General features: G+C 49.3%; 1 long non-coding RNA gene across 1 annotated transcript; it reads right to left on the bottom strand.

Moving 5' to 3' along the window:
* Window positions 1-2124: 2124 nt before the first annotated feature.
* LOC132402534 (uncharacterized) lies at window positions 2125-3387 on the bottom strand. The gene is made up of 3 exons (XR_009514943.1): window positions 3306-3387; window positions 2918-3201; window positions 2125-2458 (listed from the first exon to the last, which is right to left on the bottom strand). It is a non-coding gene; the product is annotated as an uncharacterized LOC132402534 (long non-coding RNA).
* Between the last annotated feature and the right edge of the window lie 6663 nt (window positions 3388-10050).

Below are 10050 nucleotides of genomic sequence, written 5' to 3'. Positions count from 1 at the left end.
GGACGGGACTGTGAATTCGTGGCCCCTACAGCATCCGCGCCCGGGACGGGACTGTGAATACATGCCCCCTACAGCATCCGCGCCCGGGACGGGACTGTGAATTCGTGGCCCCTACAGCATCCGCGCCCGGGACGGGACTGTGAATTCGTGGCCCCTACAGCATCCGCGCCCGGGACGGGACTGTGAATGTGAATACTTGCCTGCTACAGCATCCGCGCCCGGGACAGGACTGTGAATTCGTGGCCCCTACAGCATCCGCGCCCGGGACGGGACTGTGAATACATGCCCCCTACAGCATCCGCGCCCGGGACAGGACTGTGAATTCGTGCCCCCTACAGCATCCGCGCCCGGGACGGGACTGTGAATTCGTGGCCCCTACAGCATCCGCGCCCGGGACGGGACTGTGAATACATGCCCCCTACAGCATCCGCGCCCGGGACAGGACTGTGAATACATGCCCCCTACAGCATCCGCGCCCGGGACAGGACTGTGAATACATGCCCCCTACAGCATCCGCGCCCGGGAAAGGACTGTGAATACATGCCCCCTACAGCATCCGCGCCCGGGACGGGACTGTGAATTCGTGCCCCCTACAGCATCCGCGCCCGGGACGGGACTGTGAATTCGTGGCCCCTACAGCATCCGCGCCCGGGACGGGACTGTGAATTCGTGGCCCCTACAGCATCCGCGCCCGGGACAGGACTGTGAATACATGCCCCCTACAGCATCCGCGCCCGGGACGGGACTGTGAATTCGTGGCCCCTACAGCATCCGCGCCCGGGACAGGACTGTGAATTCGTGGCCCCTACAGCATCCGCGCCCGGGACGGGACTGTGAATACATGCCCCCTACAGCATCCGCGCCCGGGACGGGACTGTGAATACATGCCTCCTGCAGCATCCGCGCCCGGGACGGGACTGTGAATACATGCCTCCTGCAGCATCCGCGCCCGGGACGGGACTGTGAATACATGCCTCCTACAGCATCCGCGCCCGGGACGGGACTGTGAATACATGCCTCCTGCAGCATCCGCGCCCGGGACAGGACTGTGAATTCGTGGCCCCTACAGCATCCGCGCCCGGGACGGGACTGTGAATTCGTGGCCCCTACAGCATCCGCGCCCGGGACAGGACTGTGAATTCGTGGCCCCTACAGCATCCGCGCTCGGGACGGGACTGTGAATTCGTGGCCCCTACAGCATCCGCGCCCGGGACGGGACTGTGAATGTGAATACTTGCCTCCTACAGCATCCGTGCCCGGGGAGGGCGGGATCAGGGAGGCTTTAAAGCGAAGCCGCGAAGTTCGAATAAAATCTTCTTTAACTGCAGTTTACCGACTCCGTGCCGTTATTTAAGTCCTGCGTGTAGCACACCGCTACAATTGGTGACCCCGACGGTCCAAACGATTTTTGAACCGGAGATGACCGACGCCGCCTCTGTTCATGCGGTTTCGTTGAAACTGCCGGGTTTCTGGACACAGCGCCCGGACCTATGGTTCCAGCAAGCCGAAGCCCAATTCCACGTTCGCCAGATCACCTCGGAGGACACCCGCTACTACTACGTGGTGAGCTCCCTCGACCAGGACACAGCGGCCCAGGTCGCGGAGTTCGTACAGTCGCCCCCGACAGACGGCAAGTACACGGAATTCAAAGCCCTGCTCCTCAGGACTTTCGGACTCTCACGGCGCGAGCGGGCTGCCCGTTTACTGCACCTGGATGGCTTGGGCGACAGACCTCCATCGGCTTTAATGAATGAGATGTTGTCTCTGGCCGACGGACACACACCCTGCCTCATGTTTGAGCAGGCATTCCTGGAGCAGCTGCCCGAGGACATACGCCCCCTGCTGTCCGACGCGGATTTCAGTGACCCCCGGAAGGTGGCAGCCCGGGCGGACTTGCTGTGGAACGCCAAGGAGGAGAGTGGGGTGTCCATCGCACAGTCTTCATTTAAATTAAATCTGCCAGGCCTACCTTTAGAAATATTAAATCCCATTTTGGCTTAAGCCAGCTATTTAACTGTAATTTATTGTTTGCCTTATGAGTTGTGAAAATTTATGAAAGATTAATTTCAAGAAAAGTAAGCTAAGCTTAAACTACCTGTTTATTTTTAAAAGGTGGGCTAAAATTCATTCTCCACTCAAAAGAACACTGACAATTAATTTTGGATTATTATTACCATATTGTATTGTGAGCTGTAGATATAATATTTTTACGCAGGGGTTCCCTGAGATCTGAAAGTTATTTCCAGGGCAAAAGAAGTTGAGAAAGGCTGCCGTGGAGGGTTTCAGCGTCTCTCTCATGGTAATTGGCCGGTGAGCGTCTCGTTATCACGCTGTGGTGAGTAAACACCGGCTGACAGGTAGAACGGCGCTTCACAACACACAGCGAAGGGATAGAGGCAACTCATAGTTCTCCAGGGGCTACAGAAAGCCGGTGGGGTGGTGGACACTTGTACGGTAGCTGTGGAGAAAGGGGCAGAGCAGGGAGGGAGGTATGGGGAGGGGAGGGAGAGGAAAACAAGGAAGTGAATCAGATACATTATCAAAGGCTCAATAGTACACTTAATGTCGGAAATGTATACAATATACATCCTGAAATGCTTTTCCTTCCCAACCATCTATGAAATCAGAGGAGTGCCCCAAAGAACGAATGACAGTTAAGTGTTAGAACCTTAAAGCTCTCCCGCCCCCCACCCCACCAGCTCCCCTCCCTCCCGAGTGGAAGCGGCAAGCAACAATTCCCTTCTCCCCACCAACAAAAATAAAGCGCACCCGCTACCAGCACTCAAGTGTGAGCAAAGACAGACTTGCAGTTACCCCAAAGACTACATAGTTCACCCGATAATTGGACATGCTGCAGTCCCTCGCTCTCTCCTACATTCCATTTCCCAACGAGAGGGAGAGATAATGAACAACTCACTGCTTCACGTCGTTGGAAGTCCGCTCCGAGCCTGGATCCTGGGACCCCAGGCACACAGTAGATGATCTGACTCCCCCACCGACACACGGATCTCCTGTGGCCACACAGACCCTTGATTTGCCCGTCACCAGTTACTCGCAATCCCAGGCTTCAGAAACCCGAAATCTTGGGCTGAGACTTTGGCATGCCGAATTGCGGCTGAATGTGGAACCCCGAGAGCGGGTCCCATTCCCGCAAAGAACCATAGTCAGCGTGTGACTCCGGGTCAGGGTCTCAAAAGAACCCTACATGGAAGAACAGAGATATTAAAGATAGAAATAGGACGGATTTGGAAGATGCAAGCAAAGGGGTTGCCGTTGGCTGCCATAACTACTTAGCTCTGCCTCACCGGCTTAAATGAGGTGAACTTTAGCAAGCCAGGCAGGATTCATGGAGTGGAATACACAGTTGATGTTTCCGGCCGAGCTGGATGAAAACAACTCGACCCAAGAAGTCGACTGCTTATTAATAGCTTTCGTAAATTCACACAAAGAAAACTCTGCCCTATCATTGCTGCAGGTCGCTTCCAGCACATCAGGGGCCTTAAAGGAGCCGCGCCAGCTGTGCGGACTCTGGGAGTTCGAGCGCCGACCTCCGGGAAGCTGGCGCGGTCGGGACCCTCCCGTAACACTTTCTGTATCAACACATTGTGAAGAAGCTTCAGTAAGTCCTGCAGGGATCGAATTAACCTTTCAACCAATCTGATATAACTAAGAATAAAATGGATTAATCCGCTCGCTGAGGAAGTACCACTTGTTTAAAACTACGAGAGAATCTACCGATGCTGGGAACCCAGAACGACACACACAACATGCTGCGGGCAATCAGCAGGTCAGGCAGCACCTTTGGAGAGGAAGAAAGAGCCAATGTTTCGGGCCGAGACCCTTCATCAGGACCAGGTTAAACTGTTACACATTCTCCAGTGGCTTCATCTGGCGCTGAAAGGGTTAACACTCGCCCGAGAAACTCTTGCCATAAGCTCTGGGCTGCAAGAACAGGTGAAACCAGTTGACTGGTTTATTAATAAATATTTGCATCTATCAGCCTGTCAGCAAGAATGATCACACGGCGAGTTGGAGAAATGTCGACGGGTGTTAAAAGTTGTGTAAGGGATTATTTTCAACCATGAAGCACGCCGAGAACATTGATGCCCATCTGGATAATGTCTCGCTCTTGGCATCGCCAAGTCTGGCACCCGATATTGAGAAGCTTTCAAGCAACAAACAGCATCAAGTTTCACACCGATTTATCGACTGTTTGCATTAAAATTGGCTTTTTTATTACACTTAATTCACCACCACTCAATGCATTATGTTCATACGTTTTATGTTTAAAGATTTTTGTGTCCTTTTAATAGATTCAAAAGATGCCTAGATTGAAATAAGCCGCAACTAAGCTGAGTTCTGTGATTACTAATTGGCAACCTTGGTTAAGCACAAATGATTTTCCAGCATGCGTTATTCATTAACTTGAGGAAATACATAACTAGATGTATTTAAATGGATAATTCCTATTTTTTAAGTTTTTTTATAGCACTTATCTGGCCCACCGTCCGCTCATTAATACGCGATCCGGCCCACAGGGGCAAAAAAGTTGCCTGACCCCTGGGATGGAGGCAACTCGCAGTCCTCCTGGGGTGACAGAGAGCCGGTGGGCGGTGGACACCCGTACGGCAGCTGTGCAGAAAGAGGTGCTGAGAGAACGTATAGGGGAGGGGGAGAGGGGAAAACGAGGAAGTGAATCAGATACATTATCACCGATTTAAATGAGGTGAACTTTAGCAAGCCGGGCAGGATTTATGGAGTGGAATACACGGTTGATGTTTCCGGCCGAGCTGGATGAAAACAACTCGACCCGAAACGTCGACAGCTTACTTCCCTCCGTATGCGCCGCCTGACCTGCTCAGATCCCCCGGGCCCCAGCAGTGTGTGTCTCTGTCTCTGTCTATCATCCGCGGAATATCTTGGGTCTCTGACATGAAATGTGGTGTCTTGCAGCAGCAGTACAGTGCAAAACATCAAATGACTATCAAGTACAAAAATTAATAGTGCAAAATCAAAATAAGTAAGTGTTCTTGGATTCCGGGACTGTTGAGGAATCTGACGGCAGAGGGGTTGGAGCTGTTCCTGCTCTGATGGGTGTGAGTCTACCTCCTGACCGATGGTAGCAACAAGAAGAGGGCGTGTGCTAGATGGTAAGTGATGGATGCCCCCTGGAGGGACGGCCTCTTGAAGATGCCCTTAGTGGTGGGGAGGGTGATGGAACCGGCTGAGTTCACAACCCTCTGCAGCCTCTCGCCATGCTGTGTGTTCTCCGTACCAATCAGTCAGAATGCTCCTCACCGTACATCGAAAGCAAGTTGCAAAAGTCTTCGACATACAATATCTCTCAAACTCGTAATTAGGTAGAACCACTGGTTCAAAGCAAATTTATTATCCAATTACATATAAGTCACGGCATACGTACAAGCCTGGGATTCATTTTCCTGCGAGCACACACAATAAAGCCATAGAATAATAAGCGCAAGAGAATCAAAGGACTGCTTTGAACCCAGGGTAGATCCTCGGAGATTTTGATGCCCAGAAACTTGAAGCTGCTGATCAATTCCACTTCTGACTCTTCAATGACAACTTCCCCTTCTGGGAGCGCACAATCAGGTCCTCGGTTTTGCTGACATTGAGGGCAAGGCTGCTGTTGTCACTCAACCAGCCGACCTATCTCACTCATGTAAGCCTCATGGTTGCCATTTGAGATTCTACTAACAACAGTGGAGTCATAGGTGAATTTATAGATGCTGCTGGAGCTGTGCTTAGCCAGGCAACTCATGAGTGTAGAGAGAGCAGAGCAGTCTTGAAAAAAGCATGCAGCCTTGAAGTAGGCCTTGCATTGATTGTCAGCAAGGAGGAGATGTTCTTACCAGTAGGGAAGGAGAGGATCTTGTGCAGATGGAGGCACAGAGGCCCATGTTTTGAAGCTTGGTTAATAGTGAGTGGATAACGGAGAGAATGTTAGGAAGAATAAGATATGAGATGAGAGGGGGGAGAGACACATAGAAAAACAACAGGAAGGGAAGGGGAGAGAGAGAAAGGGGAGGAAAACAGAGGGGTTGTGGGGAAGCAGACATGGTAAAGTTTGATGGAGAAAGAGAGAAAAGGAGAGAGAGGTGTCCGGGCAGACTTTCTCAGGTGAGAGGAGGTAGGTTTAATCTGGAAAAAAATCTGCAGATGCTGGAAGAGTCTCGGTCAGAAAAGTTGACCTGTTTACTCTTTTTCAGAGATACTAACTGGGCTGCTGAGTTCTTCCTTTTTGTGTGCATTGCTTGGGTTTAACGGGAATGTGGGTGTCAATGGGATGTGTGAATTGGTCCTGGGGAGAGGTGAGCTGGTGCTGATGTAGTTCAGTCGATTATTAACTTCAGCTTTGAGATATAACTTGGTCTGATCAAAAACCCCCGGTGAACCCTGGGAAGAACCGATTTGGACTGGATAGGAGCTGAGGAACCAACAGCTGGAGCCTTACCAGACACACTGCAATAATTGATATTCACAAAAGTTACCGTATAAAAGTTTATCATATGAGGCACATTTGGTGGCTCTGAATCTGCATCTGCTGGAGTTTAGAAGAACAAGGATGGGGGAGGATGAAATTTCACTGAAATCCACCAAATATTGAAAGGCCTAGCTGGAGGTGAAGTGGAGAGAATGGTTCCTATAGTGGAGGAGTTTAGGACCAGAGGAGTTTCTTTAGCCAGAGGGTGGTGAATCTGTGAAATTCCTTGCCACAGGCAACTATGGATACCAGGTCACTGAGTATATTTAAAGCAGAGGTTGATAGATTCTTGTGCAGAGACAGAGAAATGGAGCTCATCTGCACAGATCTCTGAAGATTTGTCACGTTCAGGTAACAGTCCTGTATTGAATCTCAGGGTTCATAAATAGACATGATCAATACAACAAACTGAGGTCAGGCAAACGTTAAGTTCTGGTTAGACCAGAGTAGGATTTCTGCATTCATTTTGACAAATGTAAAAATCAGAAAATAGAGGTGAAAATTTAGGCCATGCATCTCAGGAGTCTACCTGCCATTCAATCATAGCTGGTTTTCCAGTGAATCTTAATCCCATTACTATCCAAACCTATCAACCTTTGCCCTAAACACACCTGGTGACTTGGCCTCAGTAGCTCTCTGTGACAATGAATTCCATAGATTCTCCAAGACCTGGTGACTGTAAAGGTCGCGTGTTTACCAGGGTGTCTGTGGTGACAAGAGCTTTCAGTTCCAAGGGCAGGTTAGAGAAGCTGGAGGCCAAGGGCAAATTTGATGCCCACCCAAAGGCAGGTTTAGATGTCCAGAAGACATTTGATAGCACCAGAATGTACCGGTGGTCTTATGATAGTTGGACACGTGTGCCTGGTATCTGCAGCAGCTTAGAGGTCAGAAGAGATTGCAATATACAATATCACGAGGGATGTTTCATATTTATATTTCCATGCTGTCAAGGGGAGAACAAGCAGATTTTACACAGACGTCACCAGAGCTCAGGATCGAACCTGCATCACTGAAGCTGCGGGACTAATCGTGCAGAATGAGTTCCCACTTGAGAGGTGGACACACAGAGGAGAGTTTCTCTTGTGGGAGAATCTAAAATCAAGATCACTGTTTAAAAATAATGGACTGTCCCTTCACAACAGATGAGGCGACTTGAGTTCATCCCTTCAGAAGTGTTTAGATCTCTCCCCAAGACACGTTTGAAGCAGAGCCTCTGATTGATTTGACTGGAAAGTTGAATTAGCAACACGGCAAAATCTAATGAAATTTTTTTTTAAACGGAACTGCAGATGCTGGAGATCTGAACGAAAACAATCTGGAAACACTCAGCAGGGCAGGTAGCATCTGTGGAGTGATGAGTTCTTAATGTTTCAGGTCAAACCCTGCTGAATAATTAATGAAATCCCGTGACAGCCACGATGTTGTCAGCTTGCGAGGCCAAATGTCCTATTCCTGATCCTAATTCGAATGTCCTTGTGAGGAATGATGAGTCCAAGTTCAACACTTATCATTTAACCATACAAGAATCCCTATGAATACAACCAAACCAAACAGTGCTCCTCATTGGACAGTTACACAAAATAAAATATTATATGAGTCCATCCCTGAGGGACATGTCCTATAAATTGATGGTGTGTAAGTGTTATCAACAAGAACAAGCAGTTCTCAACAGACACAGACACAATATCCATCTTGTCGTGCCACCAATCGAACACTGGGGGGCAGCACCGATGAGAGGGGCAAGCCCCCGGCCCAGCATAGACAGCGTGTTGTGCTGCCTCCGGCTTCTCCTCTTCTGGACTGCTACAACAGGCAAGCCCATGGACTGAGGCCTAGTTCTTGCCACACAGTTACCCCGCCATCGGTCTCCCCAATAAGCAGGGAAATAGTCAAGCAGCATTTTACATTTCTAATGTCCAACGGGCTCTCCCGAGGACTAGAGAAACGTCCCAGACAGTGGCTCGCATTTGGGCTGCACACCGCCTTTGCACACTGGCTCTGATGCCTTCCTGTAGTGGGCACTGACAAGGCCTGGTCCAAGTCTAGCTCTTCCACCAATGACCAGCTCACGTGTGGTAGATTTGCAGTATCTGAAGTTCTAATGTCTAGCATTGTCCTGCGATCATAAAAAAATGTTTAAACTAGAACCATAAAGCTACAGAGGAGCCCAGGGCTTCTGCCATTGAGACCACCCTGGCCAACCACAACCAGCTGTGCTCTAATCCTCGCTAATTACGCCCTGTGATTGATTTGAGTGTTGAGGAAGATTGAAACATTGAGGCGAATGCAGAAGGAGAGCGAGTGTTCAGCACTGACTGCTGCTTCTTGCTTATTGCAGTGATGACCTCTCCCTGGATACTGTCAGATAAGGTGTCTGTGTATGACAGCCTGTCACTCACTGCTGCTGTATTTGACTGGTCTCTCTCCCTCTCCCTCGATGCTGTCGGAGGATGTTACTGAGTCCTGCGATTAAAGGATTGGACTGTGGACACTTCCCGTTCGTAATGTTTTATATACACCGTGGCTTCACCCGCTCCTTCTTGTTGCTGTCTGGTGTGACTTGTTAGGTTTTTTTGGCATGAATGGGGGGTGTTTAGGGGTTTGATGTCTGCACAACTTGATTTTCTGCATGGGGTGGGGGGAGTTTGAAGTTCTTCCCGTTTGCATGATTTGTTTATCTGCATGTGGGGAGGGGGTTTTGAGATTTTTCTTCAAATGACTGCTGTAGATTTCTTTGTCTTGAGGCTATCTGGAGAAGAGAGATCTGAGTTTTATATGGCAAACATACTTTGACAAAAAAAATGAACCTTTAAAAGTCTGTTCCTGACCTGGATTGAACTGGGGACTGCTTGCTTGTGAAGTGAATCTGGTGACCACAATACAACCAAAGCAGTGCTGTTGACAAAGGTAGACAAAGAAAATCCTGTTGACGGTCTGGGTCCGAAATGCCAGCTGTTTATTTCCCTCCATAGATGCTGACTTCCTCCAACTTTTTGTGCGTGTTGCTCAAAATTTCCGCACCTGCAAAATCTCATGTAACAAGTGTCCCCTGTGGACTGGGACTTAGCCCACCTTCTGCTCCCCACTCTGGGGTTCAACACCGGCACTATCTGAAAAGATTTCATTTTAAGCACTGGCTACACATGTTGCCGGCTCGGTGGCTAATGGGACCCATCCTGTCCTTGCAGTGCTGAAGAATCTACCCATTAGTCCTATCAGTCATCTAAACCACCCAACTGAAAGGAGAAAGGACTGCTTCCACCTAAAGTAGAGTCACATCTAATCTGTGTGGCCGTTGGCTCCCTATCCATCTCAAGGGTGAGGTGACCGGCGTCCGCTGAGTCTCTTGAGTTTATGATCCATAGCTTAGCCAAAATAACAAAGATCTTGGATTAGTCAAAGGAGGTGAGCCGAACACAAACTCTTGTTGTTATGGTAAAAAGTGTTATCTCAGCATGTTGCTAATAACTTCAGACAAACATGCTGTTCTTAATCATTCAGCATCAGAACTCGATATTATTTGGTGTTCTGACCTGACTGATCCA

The sequence above is a fragment of the Hypanus sabinus genome, chromosome 12, assembly GCF_030144855.1.
Source record: "Hypanus sabinus isolate sHypSab1 chromosome 12, sHypSab1.hap1, whole genome shotgun sequence".
Classification (NCBI taxonomy): Eukaryota; Metazoa; Chordata; class Chondrichthyes; order Myliobatiformes; family Dasyatidae; genus Hypanus; species Hypanus sabinus.
Note: the sequence above shows the minus strand (reverse complement) of the source record. Positions and strands in the feature narration are given on the sequence as shown.